This window comes from Filicampus tigris, chromosome 4 (genome assembly GCF_054856515.1).
Source record: "Filicampus tigris isolate MCC_2025a chromosome 4, RoL_Ftig_1.0, whole genome shotgun sequence".
Taxonomy (NCBI): domain Eukaryota; kingdom Metazoa; phylum Chordata; class Actinopteri; order Syngnathiformes; family Syngnathidae; genus Filicampus; species Filicampus tigris.
In genome coordinates this window covers 10,147,161-10,165,743 of record NC_141220.1, presented here as the reverse complement: position 1 = coordinate 10,165,743, position 18,583 = coordinate 10,147,161, and the positions used below count along the sequence as shown (strand labels likewise).

At 42.0% G+C, this 18,583-nt stretch overlaps 1 protein-coding gene and 1 long non-coding RNA gene across 2 annotated transcripts in view; both read left to right on the top strand.

Annotated features, from left to right (window-relative positions):
- The window catches only part of b4galnt4a (beta-1,4-N-acetyl-galactosaminyl transferase 4a), a 173,117-nt gene that overhangs the window by 11,275 nt on the left and 143,259 nt on the right, over nt 1-18,583 (top strand). The gene's annotated exons all lie outside the window — the stretch shown is intronic.
- Nucleotides 7,999-10,311, top strand: LOC147148428 (uncharacterized). The gene is made up of 2 exons (XR_015086531.1): nt 7,999-8,044; nt 10,149-10,311. It is a non-coding gene; the product is annotated as an uncharacterized LOC147148428 (long non-coding RNA).

Here is an 18,583-nt window from a genome sequence, read left to right as displayed (position 1 = left end):
CTCAGATACAAACATTGCAAACTTACATTTTCTTCAACTGGAATTTCTAATGTCATAGCAGAAGCAGTTTTACTTACAGTCAAACTTGTTAAGAGGGTATCAGTTCTTGTGGAGTTTTGTCTTTGCTTTGGGAAAAGTAAACCTGAGACATGTTTACCATTAGGAAAGGAAAGATTTGGTCAAATAAAAAGCTGCTTGCGTGGAAGAGTTGTCTGGTAGTGTTAAGAACCATTGGAAGTACTCTATTGTTCCAAGAAAGTGACTTTCTTAAAAGAGAAGGAACCTAGTTTCCATATGATGAAAAAGAACAGCGGTAAATTGGAAAGACGAGAACAGAACAAAACAACTGAAGTGTTCAGTGAAAAGCAATTTCCTGGAAAGTCATGTTTTATATTTTAGGTGGGCTACTGACGGCTTTGAAATTCTTAGGCTACATGGTCCAAGTGATAAAATTGTAATGATTTTTCCCTCCTTTGTGGTCTTCAATGAACTTCACATTAAAGGAGGTATCTACACATGAAGCAACCACTCCACTGAGAGTTTAGTTTACTCTTCACCGAGCGTTCAGAAAACAACATTGTTGCATCAAACGGAAGGATAACAGATGTGGACCGAGAGAGCCTCTGCCAAATCCTTTATATTCAGATTGTGGGGAGGCCTCTAATGTGACCTAATCATAGAAAATGCATTATACTGTATGTGGAATAGGTCAATTCAATCAGAAGCAGCTAAATCTCATAGGTCTCATTCGGTTACAAGGTCATTGTCATAAATCAGCATGAGGGATGTCCGCCCAATGTTCGATTGGATTGAAGTGCAATAGCAGTGGTGGTGATGGTGAAGCCTGTCATTGACTCAACAATATCTACACCACGGCTTATCTGACCCACACGGTCAATTCCTCTGTGGGTGATTCCGCCGTGAGGATGAAGGAATCTCATTTACCAACTGACGCTGCATCCTTACTGCGCTTGGACGGCTGAGCTGCCCGACTCAAGTGGAGACAAGCCAGGGATTAAGAGGAATTGTCTGCTATAATATGCGTTTATTATTTCATAACACTATGTGTACATAAATCATGAAACACTTTATCGGGGACTTACACCCCTTAGTTCTTCATACTCTTAATGTGCTGGCATACTGAAACATTTTCCAAATTTCTGTGCTTCCAACATTGTGGACTCACATCACTTACTACTGACAGCTTCCCATAAGAATGGGCATTGAGGGGACCAACTATTGGTAGTGCCTTCCAATTTTAGTCTGAGAAGAACAAGCAAACAATTGTCCCGTAATTTCTTTGCTTTCTGTGTCTTGTTTATCATGTTTATCATCACACTTTGATTCACATATATATAAATTATGCCAATATTAGAACGGGAGTTTAAGTCCAAAGGTGTATGATCTAGCACAGCACTTGTTAAACGTTTTGTTAATGAATTTTGCCTCAGCCTGGCTCATAAGCCATCGACTGGTGATGTACCTATAAAGGCGATATTGGGATATTAAAATTGCCATAATATCGTCGTCACTGATGGTGTAGTGGTACATACGCCTGAGTTGTGTACGGGCAGCGTGGGATCGGTTCCCGCTCAGTGACGGAGTCTGTGTTTCCCCTGTAACTGGCTGGCGACCAGTTCAGGGTGTAGTCTGCCGTTCGCCCATTGTCAGCTGGGATAGGTTCCAGCACCTCCCCGTGACGCTGTACAGGTTAAGCGGTTAGGAAGATGACACATGACACATCGTTGTCGTCATGTCACGATATCAAAAGTAGCATATCTTTGTCAAAAAAAACATTACTTTTTGCCCGCATTACTTTGAAAGGAATGGCCAAGACTATTTCTTTGTCACTGCTGTTACTATGTCCAAAAACACAATATTGTGGGTTTTTTCCCTCAATATTATGAGCTTTAAATTTGTTATTTTATTTTACAATATCATACGTTTTTATATCACCAACTTCCTCACAATATCGTGACAATTACCATATCGTGAGGTTCATATCGTGAAAATATCGCAAAGTTTGGATATTGTTACATCCCTGTCACCGACAAGATAACAACTCTACCTTATTGGAGTGAATTTTTATTTTTTATTTTTTTATGCGCTTCTCTGTCCTTCTGCACGTAGGCCTCAGCCTTTTGGGTGAGCAGCAGCGGAAGCAGCTTAATGTTGGCACTGTGTGCCTGCTGGCATGCGCCCTGCACAGAGGGAGTAGAACAGCACTGATGATGGGATGCCTGTTTCTCACAGAACTGAGCATGATGCGTCAGGAGAGGATATAGCTGTGGCTTGTAATTAACTCTTGGAAGGTCTTACACAGTCAAGGACTAGGTGTAAATGCAGAGCCATATTCTGATATTGGTCTGATATGAGCAATACACTCAAGAAGTATGTAATGTAAACGGCTTTACCTTGGGACGTTTCCTGGAGTAAACAATCAGATTGTGATGTAGCGTAGTGGGGGTAGATTAGTCTTGCTTGTGATGAATTTTTTTACATGGTTGCATTATTAAAAATAGCTTCAATAACTACTGTAATTCCTGTTTTAGTTCTTGGACTGCTAAATAATCATTTATACCAACTGTAGTCACTGGCTCATGGGTGTATGGTTGTACAAATATAAGATGCTGTGGATTTTATTGAAGCAGCTAACAGTAACATGTGCGACTCAAGACACTTCCTGGTGGAACTGTCCAGCCCCGGAACCTTTTTTGTGTGTGAACACGAGTGTAACGCAAACTACCAGGGTAGATACGGAAGTTCCCGAATTAGTCCCTGTGGTCTGAAATGCGCTAAACTTGCAGACATGTCCAAAGTCCGGCCTGGGGGGCCAAATGTGGCCAGTGGTCAAATTTCATCCAGCCCGCAGCCTCTGTCATAAAACCCATAATGTCTGGCCCGCACATAGACTTAATAAATTGAGCAGCATATGAAGTAGCTTACACTACATGCTGTTCTTCATTTACCCACTAGAGGGCAGCATCACTCTGATGCTACGTTCATACCAAATGCGAATGAAGCGTTCCGAGTCGCTTGATTCGCTCGCATTTGACCGCGGGAAATTTGAATCTTGAATGCTGCAGCCGCTCATTTAATTTATAGCGGAGAGGGGAGGGGCTTCGCTTGGTAGTAGACTACGACAGCATTTTTCAACATCACAATCAAATGGCCGACACACTATGCTAATGCTAACAATACTGTTGTCTTGGTAAAGTTCAAGAACTGTAAGATAAAAAAAAAAAAAAAATCCGCCGAGTGATCAGGACGCTGTTTGGCTGTGTGTGAGACTAGTATGCCCGATGCTGATTGGCTGCTGCAGTATGTCCGATGCTGATTGGCTGCCACGAGGCGGAGTGGCAAAAAGTTGACTCGTTTAACGCGACGGTGCTTCGCTCCACATCCCACCACTCCAAACGCATCATTTGCACCGCCCTGCACGCAACTACGCCCGCCCGCGAACTACGTGAACTACATTGACTCAATATAAACGCGCCGCCAAAAACGCATCATCTGCGTTTGGTGTGAATGTAGCAGTCGGCACCAGCAGCTTTCTCTCGCCAACTTTTACCGACAGCTGGATAAGGACCGGTTTCGAGAGATTCGAGCATTTGCTAAGGGAATGCTCAGCTTGTTTGAGTCGACGTATTTGTGTGAGAAGACATTCTCGGTTATGAACTTAAATATGAGTCATGTGAGGACACGGCTAACGGACTCTCACTTGCGAGATATCTTGCGCATCAATACCACTGCCTTTGAGCCAGACCTGGCCTTTGTGCTGGAGTCCAGATCTCAATATCACCCGTCACATTAATGCAGGCAAGTCATTTGACATTTACAATTAGTTATGTCATTTATTATTATTATTCAAATGTTCTGTGAACATTGAACTGCCATGGTGATATATTTTATGTTTCAAAAGTAATTTGCACTCAAGAGTAAAATTACTTCCGTTTCAGAAAATAAAAAGTTAAGTGAATAATTGAATATTCAACTGCATGTGATATGCGTGTTTCAAATGAACCAAAACACATGCTGTTGAAATTCTAATAAAAAAGCAAATGTGAAACAGAATCGCTTGCTAAAATTTGTTTAAATATATTGTTGTTGTACGTAAAGAACCTCAGCCAAGGTCGGCCCACCACATTATTACCACACCAAATCTGGACCCCTTTGCAAAAAGTTTGGACACCCCTGGAAGACAATGGCAACATACAGTGTGCAGCAAAGATTTGTACACACTTTCAAATGTAAGATTGTGATCAATTCCTTATTAAACACGGGAAACATTTCAAGATTTTTGATGATTAGACTTTTACTAGAATTAGTACATTATTAAGTGTTATCCTAGACATTAGGCTTGCTAACACAGGGTTTGTTGTACCGCCCCCAAAACAAGTCAAAGTCAGTTTAGTGCAATTACATAAATGAAACAACTTTAGCAAAATGAAAAATATCAAAATATGAAAAATATACAGTTAACTATTTGACAATTTGCATAAATAAATATCGGTAATTAGTAATCATAGAGTTGCACTTTTTACACAATTTCCACAATCCTTCTCTCTTGAAACAAATGTACCATTACAACAGATTTTGACATTGATAAACAAGACATAAACCTAAATTTTGTTTGCAAATTCATATCTGTGGTGGCAGTGGTATAAATCCAGTTTTATTCCCTGGGCTCTTCCAGTGGAATGCAATAGACTTGTTCACAAAATTTTCAGACCAGACTAAGCTTATTGCAGCTTTTTACATAATTAATATGAAATAGATAACTGCCCAATCATAATGTTCAACAATATAATCAAGGAAAGACTACTGTAAAACCATTCAGAAGAAATTCATTAAACTTGCACACTTTAGACAGACCCTGCTTGAGGGATCAAGAGGAGATGGGTGTTAATTACTAAGCAGAAAGTGTAGATGCTGAAAAATAACGTCAGAGTGAGAGAGGCGGTAAGAAGTGTCAGAGAGGCAGAATTGTGGTAAGAATATTGACTGCGGACGGGCATGATCCTGATCGTGATGGGATTTGTCAGCTTCCCTGTGCTTTAGCTCGCCCGTGCTCTTTACTCCTCAGCTCTGCGGGGGGATTTTCTTTCATGGGGTCCGTGTGCAGCGCCGGGCGCTATCAGCTCTGGTGTTGCTTTTCTGTAAGCGATTCACAGCTTGGCGGATTTCAATCAATCATCCAAAAAGTCTGAGTGTATGTGCTTCCTGTTTTTCTCAATGAACTTTCTTGGCTCGTGGTTAATAGAAAAAGGTCATGTCTGTTTGAGGCAATGCTGACTTCTAAGAGTAGTATTAGTTCAGAAATGATCCAACATAAGCTACTACGTCGTCAGAGACCAAAATGCTGTGTTCTAACAGAAGGCTGTTAGCAGAGTTGGGCACTTGACCCTTTTTTGCCAGTCCGGCCGCAACCCTCCACCCTTTACCTTGGTACCCTTCCGGCCTTGACCCCGCGCCCTTCATAGAAATTATCACCTTCTGCCCCCCGGCCCAAAAAAAAAACAAAACTTGCATGGCGCCGCCGAGGGAGAGATGCTAACGGCAGAGGTTTATTTAAAGATGATTAGCTGGCTAATTTACTATTCAAACCCGCTGTGGAGACGCTTCAAACGCACCACTAGTACTTACCAAACTGCACGTGCTTACTTCCATTGCGAGCCCCGGGGTTGGTTTTGTCGTATTGTATAATTATTTGGGTCCAACAGAAAGCCTGAAGTCGCAGTCAACAAGTTACTTATTTATTTTCCACACTTCCCCTCCTTCACACATCTCGGCCTTCAAAATAAAAGCATACCAGTAAACCACTATACACAGCAGGTTTGCTACTTCGTATTTCCGGAAGTAGGGAAGACGAGACAGAAGAAGTGCATGAACTCCACCTTGATATGCCGGCGTCATCCTTGAGTGCTGCGCGCAGCTTGACTATACTCGTGAACACAAGTTGTTTTGAAACAGTTCGAACTCTGTGGGCGTCGCTGCAAAAAGACACCGACAACAATGGATATCGTGCCTGCTACAACCATAAAGGGACCGAGATGACGAGACGATGCATTTAATTGTATTGCGAAAACGGTCTGGAAGGTGGCTGCAAAGGGGGAATGTGGGTGAAAAGCTTCTTTACACAAACATACGTGACATCACACCCACGCCGCTGCCAAACTAGTTTGCTTTGCAGCAGCAACGAGCTGTGTGGTGCATCCTCCCCTTCGTGTGGCAAACTGTATGTCATCGCAACATGTGACATAATGGACCGATCAGAGCAGCAAGAATTCCTGATGTGTGCGTGGCATGTGTTGCAGACCTGTCCCCAACTGCACAATGCGTCGGTCATCTGAATCAATGCGGCAGTTGTTGCTCGCGCCGACGCGGGAGTAGAAAGAAGCCTAAAAAGAAGCCTTTCACTGAGTAGGCTGAGATGAAATCTGGCCGCCTCGCGACTACGTCACACGCATGAGGGCCGATAAGTGCGCTGGACTAAAATCCGCTTCCGTCTTAGTCGAGCCGGTTAATAAAAATTGTTAGCCCTCACCCCCCGCCCCAAAAATGGGCATCCAACCGGGCAGAAGGGTCCGACCGGTCCGGCCCCGGGACGTTAGTTAAAAAGCATTTCAACTTAGTTGGATGTGTTAAAAAAAAACATACACACTGGCATTAATATGAAGAAGTAACACCAGTTTACACAACACAACATGTTCAGTGGCTAGAACTCGTACTGTTATGTTGTAACTATTTGTAAGTTATGTACAATGTAGAACTCATTTGATTAAACATACACTGGTATGTGCAAGGAACTTAGCACATCATGGCGAATTCTCAACAAAGACTTTTATGTTGAACCACCTCATTTTTTTTACAGTGGAGATCAGTTAAGTTGGAATCAGCTTTGCTGAGTTTCCTTTTACCGGTATTCTCATGTGTAAAGTAGACACTGATTGAGAAATTCCATGGACCATAACATGGCTGTCCTAGTATTCCAAATGCTGTAGGTCTCACTTAAAAAAACAAACAAACTATATTCCCCTCCATGATTTATCCTACCTGAATAAAAATGTGATAATTGTGGAGCTATATGTGTGGTTCAATTGATATTTTAAGACAGACAGTATAGTTTCAAAAGTGTTCACGTTTTTAAATCATCACATCATTTCAAATGGTCCTTGAACTTATTCATCTTTGTCAAAGCAAAACCCTGCTGAATTTGAATCTCTGATCAAAAATATTTGATGTTTCTCTGCCATCTCTACTGTTTTATGACTACAATAATAATAGGAAAAGATTGCCGCTTCTCACAGGACTCCCCTTTTGGAGGCAACTCAAATATGAATCATGCTTATTTTTCTGTTGAATTTTCTCTGTTAAACTGCTACATTACAGTTTTTCTCCATCCACTTCATCAAAGAAGATTCCGTAGCAGATGAGGTGAATGTGTGTCGTGTGTTTGTGTGTTTGTGTGTGTGTACTTGTCCAACTGTGCATACTGACTTCCAAAGTGCACACTGAATGTCAAGATCATATTCAATAATTACGCTGATTAAAAGTGCAACATCTACTGCATAAACTGTACAGGCTTTCTTTAGATTTACTACGAACGCACTCGGATTTTTAATGGTTCTTACAGCTACCCAAACACAGTTGCTAGAAAATCAAATGTTTTGAGAGCTTAGTGCAGTTGCCTGCTCACAATGCAGCCAACAGAACAAGGTGGGTCATAAAACAAATGCAGTACAGGAAGTTGGTAGGAAATGTACAGTTTTGGCATTATTCCTGTGCTTTTAAATGTTTTTAATTAATGTTTTCCTCTGAATAGTTTTTTGCACTACTCTCCCCATAGTCATTTTACCACTGTAATTATCGGTTTCATACCGTTACTGTTATGACTGGTTGTTATGTGATGTGTCAGTTGCTATGCAGTTGCTATGGTCCTTTTATTTTTTTGTCCTTTATGATGTCATATAGGCCTGATGTCTTAACAGTTAATAAGCTTGAGTTACTCAGCCATGTTGTCAGTGCGGCAAACCTTCTTCAAGTGAGTATGCAAACTCTTTTCCATTCCAGCTCTCTGTTGTTACTTTGTATTGTCGTTGATAAAGACTTTTTACTCTAAAATTTCCATGTCATGTCTGCCTATGGGTCCAAATCCCAATCCTCACATGACAAACACCATGTTAATATTTCACCTTCATTGCCATAAGATGATGTTTGTTCTTTTATCCATTTGAGATACGCCCAAACACCGTTGAGCCGTATGACATGCACACAAAAACTAAATGCATAACGTTTTAAGTCTAATCTGACCTAATGGGCCTGTGAAGGCGGATCAGATAATCATATTTGGACAGATTTTTTTAATTTGTACTTTTTATTTATCGACAACTAGTATCACTCTTTCAATAATATAACTAAATCATACAAACTGGGCATCAGGGTTCACTGATGAGAAACAAGCCAAGCAGCAAGAATGAGCTTGAGATTGATTATTAAACATGTTTTTCTTCAAAATGTTAGTGTTTCTTTTTGATGAACAAAATGTCCACAACCCATTGGCACACATTTATTTCCTCTCATGTGAGCATAGAATGTACTGGACATGGGAGTCAACCATCTGCCGTGGTGTGTTCAAGTGCAACTTTCTGGCTCAGGCACAGGAGACATGAGGTCACACCATAGTTGGCCTCGCTTGCTGCTATTTCTTTGCCGTCATTTTGGTGTGTTCTTGCCCTGTGACAAAACCGTGAACAGTGCATTGAATCCAGGCAGTTTATATCAGCAGTTATACTGTATGCTGATGATCCTGTAATTGTAGATGGAGTGTATTTGTAATAGTAGACCTACCTGTCAGCTCTCTATTAGCCATGATATACAACTGTTCTCGGTGATTCTCTGAGGAAGGGCAGTCATTTAGAATATTTGATTCAAGATGCTCAAATGTCATCAGTGATCTAACCCTTTGTATCATCTAAAACCAAATCTCACTGAGAGGGGAGGGTTTGCGCACATCCCCAATGTTGGTTTTTCACCAGGGTTCGTTCAAAGTTGCAAAGACCTTCACTATTCATTCACAAATAGTTTTAACGGTCACAAACAGCTTTTGTTGTCGCAAAGGAATTTTGAACATGTTCAAAATACAATGGCAACAAGAATTTAGAGTATCCAATCAACTTGACATGGAAACATCATTTTTGAAATTCACTGTAGCTGTGTAGTTGTCTGCATTGGTAATATAACTGCTTGGAGCCATTTGTTTTTGTCTGTTGTCTTGCGGATTTCATGCTCACAAATTGGGTTAAGAGGATCCTCATGTGTATGAATGTTTCGCACATGGTTCAGAATCGCATTGCACCTTGCAATTCTCTCTGGACCAGATGGAGAGGAAGCTGCAGTCCAGTAGATGTGGTTGTTGATGCTCTTCATCCACTTTTTGAGTTTTTCGCAGCCCTTCATCTTGCTGATCACATCCAGTTTCTTTGCAATTCCTACAGTGAGAGAAACATACAATCCATTTAGTAAAATAACAAGCCATTTTTGCACTTCCATGTAGGATGGAGTTTGGGTAAGGATATCGGTGGCAGAGTTCTGGACCATTTGGAAAAAATTAGATTTAAGTTAAATGGGCTGAGTGGGTGGTGTTATTGATGTCTTTTTGGAATTATAAAGTGCTGTCAAGGATGTTACCAAGACCTTTTAAGTTGTGAGGAGGGGAAACCTGAGGTGCTATCAACAGACAGAAAATCAAAATAAATATACATATGCCAGACATCATAGTAGTGTCTCAATATGGTAGCTACCATCAACCCCATTGCTCTGGCAACATAGAAAAAACAGATTATGAGAAAATACAAAATGGACTTTGATTTTCAAAGGTCAATCCACTCAACAAGGTTAACACTTTTGTAAATCTCACCTGGACCTGTTTCAAGTCCACAACTGTGTTTGTCTTGAGATCCACCATGGTTTAACTCCCATACTTTGCTGAGTGACCTGTTAAAATAGTTTGTTCGAATATTGAAATTAATGTGCACTTTTTAACTTCGGTCTCCAGTCTTCATATATTTGCAATATTCCAGTAACATAATACCTGGGGAGTCAGCCCTCATGTCACCGCCAAGCATAACTTTGCCTTCTTCACACAGCCGCTGCAGAATCTCATCCTGCTGGACTTTCAAGTGATGAATAACTGCCGGTTCAATAAAAGATCTGGGCAAGCTTGAGTGATGGAGGCCTACCACAACTGAAACACGTAGGCATGTTCTCCAACTTGCCATGTTAAAATAAAGGCCTTTTAATTCAAAATAACTGAGTGCCTCAGTTTCTAGTTTTTTTTTTGAGTCCTGCGTTGATCCCTCCACTGAAGAGCACCAAAGAGACATTTTTGAGAAAACTACAAACATCCGAGAAGCACTCCTGCTTTCATTGCTTGAACACAAATAAGATTATTTGCTTTGTGATCTTAACATTCTAAAGGAGACTGGACGTTGTTCAAACCTTTACTTCTGAAGTGAGCCTGCAGTGTTCTCAAAGCCAGCTGAGTCCCTACACAACGTGTGGGTAATATGTCCGTCTGGCAGGCAACACTCCTTGAGAGGGGGTGAACAATGGCTGGTTGAACCATATATACATACATATGGCCTCTTGATATTAATAGCCATGCGTCTCTACATTGTAACCTACGATATTTGCAAAGAAAGAGGTCACACACATGAATTTTTAAAACACTTATTTACCTTAAACATTGTTACCTTTTTTCCCCCAAACAATGCAGAACGCAGATACTTACATAGTAGCGTTCCAGAACCTTGAAAATTTGCTTACAAGCTTCACCACGCATCAGTGCTGTCTTTGGAAACCAGTTTGTTACGTGTTGGGGAGACGCAGGGATGCACAGATTTATATACAAGTCCGTGAGGGGACAGTGCTCCATGGCTGAACTTTCTGTCCTGTCTTCCGTTGCCAGCGATGGTGAGTCAGTCACCAAACAACAGAGAGACGTGGCTCGAACTGCAGAGGTGGCTGTATTTATGGCACTCGTTCCCTATGCTCTTTAAACTCAACTCAAGATTATTCTTTTTGCTCTCGATTGCTCCTTAAACATCTGCGCGCTGCTACACAACATTTTTGGTGGACTTATTTACAAGTCACGGCACGAGGACAATGGAGGAATCCTTGATAAAGTACATTGTATTAACACTGAAAGATACATGTTGTCTCCTCTTGATTTTTCTTTTTTAAAATGAGCAGAGACTTGGCTCAAGGAAAGATACATTTTGTAAACCAGTAGGAAAAGCCTCACTTTTTACTTCCTGGTTGGCTGCTCCGTCAGCACTTCGAAATATGAGCACACTGTTGCGCCTATGATAAAGGGCTTGTCCGAAGGTGGCGATTGAACAGATTACATTCGGCAGGCGAGATACCAGCTACGTGCATCTCACGCATGCACTTTGACGCAAATGAGATTGAGGGGAAAAAACGTACAGGAAGTCCTCAATTTATGAACGAGTTCCATTCGTACACTGGAGATGTAACACGAATTTCAATGCGTGTCGGATTACACCATTAGTCGAAATTCACGTCAAAATATTTGTTATAAAAAAACGAAAATACATCAAAATAAAAGGCATAAGATGCTGTACTTGGGGAGTCACTGATGGTGTAGTAGTGCACACGCCTGGGTTGTGTGCGGGCAGCGTGGGATCGGTTCCCGCTCATTTACGGTGTCTGTGTGTGTGCCCAGCGACTGGCTGGCGACCAGTTCGGCGTGTAGTCTGCCTCTCGCCCATAGTCAGTTGGGATAGGCTCCAGCACCTCCCCGCGACCCTTTACAGGATAAGTGGTTTGGAAGATGACACATGATGAAGATGCTGTACTTAGCATTACTGCTAAGAAGTGGATGGAGAAGGATGAGAGGAGGGCGAAAAAGGCAAAGATAATGCCGGCACTCAGGCACGATTGAGAGACTCTGCGCATGCTCAACCGCAAGGAATGTGGTCTTTGTAGTACAGGAAGTGCTTGTATGCGGAAGTAGGGTGATTGATGTGAAACGCATCACAAATAAGCAAGAGGTAAATAGTCTTAGAGCACAAAAGCACACTTTTGGAGTGAGGAGGAAACCGGCTACTTCATTTCTGTGGTGGGTGACATAAATATCAAGTGTTTTTTTTCCATTTGAGTCATGATGCCGTGTGTCGCCATACGTTATTCAAATGCCGGGGAAACTCTGTCCGCTCAATCATGTAAAGGGGTTACTCTCATAACTCTGAATTTTGACCTTAACCCGAATATTGACAGCATATAAACATAGTCACTATGGTGCTGGGGACAAAATGGAGGAGGAGGCACGGGCGTTGTAAATTCGAAACGTCATAGACTTTCTACAGGACTTTCTGTATAGTGTTGCCAGACTTTGCAAAGTCGCAAAATGAAAAGATGTAGCTCAGCAAAGTATCTTTGTCAGTTTCTTCCCGTTTTGCTTGTTTTTCACCCTTTTTCGTTTATCTTTGCAGTACACCAGCGCTAGTGGCTGTACTTTGTTTCAAACCATGCTGCCAACTGCAGCACCTTCTGATTATCAGCGTTCCCTCCTGTGAAACAAACCACTCTAAAAACACTGTTGTGATAACCGGTTTCCACTCTTGCTATCTCAAAAGCGTTCTGTTGTTTTTATGTCAATAGAATCAAACGTAATCTCATGGGCTACTCCGTGTGCCCGAATGACTAATTTTAAAAAATTATTTTCTCGCATTCAGGTGCCAGAACAATTAGCAATACAACTGCAGATTCTGCCTGCCAAGCTAATTTTATTGTTTAACTGGCTGCCACATACCCCCCTCCACCCTCCCTAATCAGAGCTGGTCCTAGAAGCGGTAATACTGACTCTTCCCTTTTGGGACAATCAACACCTCAGCTGAGAATGAAGGAAATGAAAGCCGCTGTTTAGATGGTGATTTACACGCCCAGAGTGGGTCCCATTACGTTGCACTTTTGCTGAATCATGAATCTTTAGGAAGTAACTTTTGTTGTGCCATGGGGGTGATTGAAAACAGGAAAAAAGTTTTTTCTAGTGTTGCTTAACATGGCTTGTAAAAGTTGAAACTTGCCGTGGAGGAAGAGAGCCTCTGCCGGTATAGTGTGTAATATAATAATAATGACAATACTAACAACCATGACAACAATATCTTAAGGTCAGAGTTCTAAAGATTGAGGGTTCCGGATTGGACTTTGTGTGTTCTAATTTTTCCAGTACTCCGGCGTCCTCCCACTTTCCAACATGTGTGATGTATTCACTGAGGACACTCAGTTGTCCATGGATGTGAATGGGAGTGTGAATGGTATTTGTTTATATGTGCCATGTGACCAACCCAGTGTGTACTCAAGCATCTTGCCCAGAGTCTGCTGGGATAAGTTCCAGGTCACTCAAACTGAAAAGGAAATTGATGAATAAATAACTGTAACTGTATTGATTGCTTATGATAGTTGGCAAAATGCCGGGATGCCCCCTGGGTAATCTGTGTTGATGAAGTAACATTCTTGTTCGAAGTGGAACGAAAATACAAAGGCCGGTGCAATTGCTCCCCGTCTTCAGTGTCCTTATTCTTTGTTATAACATTCATCCAAGGTTATACTTTGTTATAACATTCATCCAAGGTTATAACAAACTGGCGATGAGGTACGACCCCACGTTTATTATTTTCGTCCGGGAGTCCCAACGTTGCAGAGTTAATTTTTTTCCGCGGCTGCGCGACGAAACGTCGTGGCCAACAGTCTAGCCGTGTGAGCTAATGGCCGCCGGCTTCGTACTTTGACGGCGAGCTTCGCCGCGACGGGAGGAGGAGACGTCTCGACAGTGGAAAGAGAACATTCTGCGGGACTAATTGTTCGAGAAATGTCATCGAGGATGGCCGCTCTTGTCGGACATATGGGGCCATTTGACGAAAATGCAGAGCAATGGTCTTCATACACCGAGAAGTTTTGAGTATTTTATCCTTGCTAACAAGATGGAAGAGGATGTTGTCGTACCAACTTTTCTAAGTATTATGGGAAGAAAGACATTTAACCTCCTGCGTTGTCTTGTTCAACCTGACAGGCCAGGAAACAAGGCTTATGTGGAAATTGTGACTATATTAAAGGATCACTATGCACCAAAGCCAGTGGTCATTGCAGAGATGTTCAGATTCCATAAAATGAATCAGGAAGAGGGGGAATCGGTTTCACAATTTGTTGCTGTATTAAAACAGTTATCTGAACATTGTGAATTTGGACTTTCACTAAATGACACTATTCATGACCGGCTGGTGTGTGGTCTGCGCTCTGAAGCTATTAAAAAAAGACTATTAACAGAAGCCAACCTGCGACTGGAGAAGGCAATTGAAATTAGCACATCAATGGAGATGGCTGCAAAAGAAGCACAGTTGTTAAGTACATCCACCCAAGTGCATAAGATGTTTGAGTCTGCCAAGAAAACAGTACCAAGCCAACAATGCTATCGTTGTGGAAAAACAGGGCACCAGGCACCAGAGTGCTGGTGTAAGGACTTGGACTGTAGGAACTGTGGTAAAAGCGGCCACATTGAACGTGTCTGTAGCAGTAAAAAGAGTCAGTCCTAGAAACAGTATAATGAGAGACAGAGAGGTGGTGTAACCCGAAGAAATATGTAAATAAGATAGAACATGAAGAGGATGAGCATTGCGATTGTGAGTCAGAGGAAGACACAGTACATATCTTGTCTTTTGTTGATGACAATGATGATGGATACTGGGTCACACCATTACTTGAGAACAAGCCAGTCCGGATGCAGGTGGACACTGGTACTCATGTGTCCATGGTACCCAAAGTTGTTTATAAAGATAAATTCCAACACCTTGTCCTCCAAAAGACGAGAGTGAAGTTAAGGACGTACAAGGGGTGCGCCTGTCCCAGTGTTAGGAGTTGTGCATATGACACTTTAACATAATGAACAAAAAAGGACTCTTCCCTTGTACGTTGTTTCAGGGAATCATCCAGCTTTGATGGGCCGTCAGTGGCTAAAGATCAAATTGGATTGGCAACATGTGTTCATGATCAGAGATGGAGAAACAAACCGCTTACGGGAGATCTTGAAAAAGCATCCCTAGGTTTGTGATGGTGAGCTTGGGAGCATGAAAGACATTACTGTTACACTGACTGTTAAACCTGGGAGCTCCCCAAGGTGTCTAAAAGCTAGGCCTGTCCCATATGCCATCAAACTGAAAGTTGAATCAGAATTGGACAGATTGGTGAAGCGTGGGGTCCTGCAACCAGTAAGCACCAGTGAGTGGGCTACACCAATTGTCCCCGTCATGAAAAAGGATGGAACTCCAAGAGTTTGTGACCTTGTGACCTAAGATGACCTTTTTGGGTTTTGGGGAGCTGTTGAGCCAGGCACTTTAGGCTTTAATGGGTTAAACTGAAAGACGGACGGTGGAAGGGTGCCCCGGCTGCAGGCAGAAGGCGATAAATGGACTGGGAAACTCTTGTAACATGCCCAGCTCAGCAAACAACCAATTCCTCAAAATTAGAATAATTCTTAATGATCCACTATTTTGAAAGCTTCAATTCTCTTTCCAGACTGGATGGACCAGTCAGTCAGAACATTCCTTTTTTTTACAGCAATCAGGGAATAGAATGTGAATTAAAATTCCAATTGACAAAGTAATGTTCTCTGTAATGACATCCTTTATTTCAAGATGATTTATTTGTTGCCGTCGGTTTGGTTGGTGTGAAAGCAGTGCTCCCTTTTTTCCCCCCTTACGTTGGTCCCACCTTTTACGCTCCATGCCACCAATCATTGTCTATGCTGCAGTTGTAATTCTTCCTCTGCTTGTGATGTGCATGTAGAATGTAGCACTTGTGCCCCACTGCGGGCCGCACCCCCCCCGGTAACTGGTAACACACGCAGGCATGCTGGCACACCCCTCTCATTCAAGCTCTTTCTGCTCATTCATATGCTACAAGAGAATCCTTATTTGCTGCCTTCATTCTATTCCTTCCGGGGTAGTGTCAATCTGCACCTGTGACGACCGCACACACACACGCGCACATACGCATGCGTGCATGCACACACAATTTCTTGTGTGAATATCTCCCGTTTCAGCTGTTATGGCGCTTGGAAGCAGTCAAATGTGCAGGACTGCACCAAACTTGTTCCTTTGCAAATCCGGGAGGAAATCTTACAGAAATCTTAAAAATAGGAAATGGCAAAATTATCAGGCTTTAGTTGTCACTCGAAAAGTTTTAAAAATGGGATACTTTGTAATACCATATGACATTGCACAATGCAACTCCATTGCTTTCCAACCAGAACACATTGTTTCTCTACCACAATCTTTTTATATGCCCGTTAATGATGTCAGCTACCAGTGTAAGAACGTGTGAACATCAGTGCATAGACGTGCTGAACTTCAGTCTAGTTTTGTATAAATGAAGCCATGGCAAGTGCATTTGTGAGTAGCATGCATGATTTCTTTGCACTGAAGCCGTCATACAATTGACAGTGAAACCACCTGAAGTCAGTGTTCCACCGTGGCATTCACCTGTCAGCAGCTTGATTCGCAGCTGCGTGTGAGTCGGCAAATCTCACGTGGACGCACGCATGCACGCACACATCCATGCATACACAAACTTGCACTTGACAGAGAATCTCTGACAATCTGTTTTCGCGGGCGCATGACAACTCTCTGCTGCCCTCAGCAACATCAACACGTCCTTCATATCAAGAAGACGCTCTCCTCCACTGAGGTTTGAATGTCCACAATGTTAAATAACAGCTCTGTCAGCTCCAAAAATAAACCAAGCATATCTCCCTGGATTGGAAAATATTCTGTATATTGTTAAAAATGTTTTATTCTGCCCATGAATGAGGCCATACTCTTTGAGATTGTTTTTAAAATACCAAATACCAGCGTTGTAGAAATTGAAAAATGACCTGTGTATCAGCCACAACCGTATGACCACCTGCACAACCTAATGAGGTGTATTGCAAGAGCTGTGTGACAAATTCAGTCTTTAAAAAGGTTATGAATAATGCTCAACTTTGACTGTGTCAGAATAGTTTTCAAGATTATTGCAGTAGTTTATTATTGTGGGAGTCGTTTACACTGGTGTCAGACTGAACGGCATCATCCAGATAAATGTTTCTAATATTTTGGTTGCCTAATTTAACAAAACTGATCATTATTATTATATGTTTTCCAAGGTAGCCATTTTGATGGATCTCTTCTATTGGATTTCATTAGATTGTGCATGTGGTGCATGGCAGGCATGTAGTTTAAACCTTGAAAACAGCCATCTCTGGGGGCGGACATTCTGTCTTCTTTCGACTGAAAATGACATCACAACTGCTCACAATAACCAATCACGGCTCAGATTCAGAAAAAAAGTCAGGCGTGATTGGTCGTTGTGAGCAGTTGTGATGTCATTTTCAGTCGACAGGAGATAAGATGGCCGCCCACAGAGATGGCTAGAAACTAGTGCATTTTGCTGCTTAATTCATTACACAAATGGAAAATGAATCAGAATGCCGTGTTGCAACTAGTGGGCATGCTGGGAACATATTCTTGAAAAAAATATGTCTGGGTTGACTTCCGCTATTAGAGAAATTTAACAATGGGAAAAGAATAAGAAAAAGAGATGCTTCAAGGACAAACCTGTGCGAAAGAAGGTGATGAAGGCACAACAGGTTTGAGTTTTTCAAATACAGCAGTTTAGGGATGTTCCGATCAGTTTTATGACACCGATACAGATACCGATAATGCATGAATGAGATCGGCCGATACCGATTCCGATCACATGGGATACCTGTATATTTTTGCATTTATTTATGGTGACTGCTATTATGCAATATTATCTGGAAAAAAAAAAAACAGCCATATTGTTGTAATTTTGACAAAAATCTATATATATTTTCGAAAGCATGAAGAAATACAAAATTATCATGTCATAGCTTTCCGCATGTTCCGCGCATTATAGCTCAATACCACGTGTATTTTGTCTTTTGGAGTACATATGCCTCGTTCGAACATTGTCATTAAAAGCAATACGCAAGCGACAAACTCCCTTGTTAGACTCAACATCGACACAGGACTGACATCCGAGCTCCATTTAACACTTGTAAAACTTAAACAGGATAATAGGCCTTCTTTTAGGAAACTTTCAATGCGACAATACACTCTCTGGTGGAGCTATGTCTGAATTATTTGCATCCCGGTAGCACGCAGCTAGCGAGGCTTGAAGTGGGCGGGCAGACGGCGTAATCCGGTGTCTTCCACCACCGAGAATTGTTGGTCATCAAGTCCGATAAATTTCATTATTTTCCTGGTTATTTGCGTTGCCTTTTCCCTGTCGCGCTGATATGGGTTTGAGTTGGTCAGCATGTTGATGGTTGCTGCTGCTTCAATGCAGTGAGCCTCGTCAATGCAGTGAGCCTCGTAAACTCACCATAGTCTTGGTCGTGTTGAAACTTTCGTGGCATATATTACAAGACGCAAATTACACATGGCAGTTAGCAGCACTGACATGTTTGTTATTGCTGTGCGCCTCCTCAGCAGAGGGGAGGGGG